We start from the raw sequence: 1,135 nt of genomic DNA on the forward strand, positions 1-1,135 counted from the left end.
TGCAGAAACCCCAGCAGAGATGCCATGGAGAGCTCTCCCAGCGACGGGCCTCCCCTGACCCTGACCCTGCTCCTAGTAACACACCTGCACCAGCACAACTTTTAAGGCTAGACCAGGCCTCAAACTTGTCTAGTCATTAGAATAAAGCAGGAAAGGGAGTAGGTGTTTTAAACCAAGCCCTGGCAAAACTTGCAAAGGAAGAAATTTTTATTCTTCTCTAGACTTGGTTTCAAACGATGGGAAATAAATAGCTTCAGGACCCAGCGCTCACTATTTACAACCCAGATCGATAGCACATAGTTATGGCTGTCACACGTTTGACAAGCAGCCATCGGTTTCCAATATTAAAGATAACCCAGGGCAGCACAAGGCTCCAGGAATTTGGGAGCCAAGTAGATCGTGGCCTAAGTCAGGAGCAGCGCCCCCAGTCCTGGGTCCAGCCTCGGACTTCTGCAGCCTTGGTCCGGGCTGTGCACAGAAAAGCAAAAGCTTCCCTGCGGGTGCGGAAGGGCCAGCCCCCAACCCCAATCCCAGACCCGGAGAGCCCCGCGCTCTGCACCGCACCGGCTCTTTCCGCCCGGCCGGCCAGGCTGCTCCGAGGCGAGGGGGCAGGATGCCGCTCGCACCGCGTGTGGGGAGCCGGGCCGCCGCGGCGCCGAGTGACAGGCGGGAGGCGGCTTTCGCTGAGGAGAAGGAAATCGCCACCACAGCGGCAGCGGCGCCGGCGGTGGGGAGCCTCGCCCGCCTCCCAGCCCCCGCCGCGGAAAATGCAGAGTAATCGGCGCGGCTCCGAGAGCGGCCGCGTGCAGAGCGCCAGGCAGCGGGGCCGGGCCGGGCATCAGGCAAGGCCACTAGTTAATAATGCCGGGGCCGGGTCTACAGCGAGTCGCCGCCCCCCGCACCCGGCGGCACCAGCCCCCGATAAACTTTGCCGCCGCAGCGGCTGGGCCAGGCGCAGCCGCCGCAAGGAGCGGAGAGAAAACGCCGGTAGGCCCCGGCGGCGCATCCCACCCGCAGCATCCCCGCCCCGGGCCGGCCCCGGCACTGACCGATCACCTCCTGCAGCTCGTAGGCGTCCCGGCAGATAGGCCAGGCGGGGGCCTGGGCGGCTGGGGCGGGGGCCGGGGCCGGGGCC

The 1,135-nt window shown here is 64.8% G+C and overlaps 1 protein-coding gene across 2 annotated transcripts in view; it reads right to left on the bottom strand.

Annotated features, from left to right (window-relative positions):
- The window catches only part of STK39 (serine/threonine kinase 39), a 317,667-nt gene extending 316,538 nt beyond the window's left edge, over positions 1-1,129 (bottom strand). Inside the window, exon 1 of one of the 2 annotated variants that reach the window (XM_019522751.1) lies at positions 1,050-1,129. The gene's annotated coding sequence lies outside the window, so the exon portion shown is untranslated. The remainder of the gene's footprint in view (positions 1-1,049) is intronic. The other variant, XM_019522750.1, reaches the window with a different exon arrangement.
- Positions 1,130-1,135: the final 6 nt, after the last annotated feature.

Source organism: Gavialis gangeticus, unplaced genomic scaffold, assembly GCF_001723915.1.
Source record: "Gavialis gangeticus isolate Ggan-Ray unplaced genomic scaffold, GavGan_comp1, whole genome shotgun sequence".
Lineage (NCBI taxonomy): Eukaryota > Metazoa > Chordata > Crocodylia > Gavialidae > Gavialis > Gavialis gangeticus.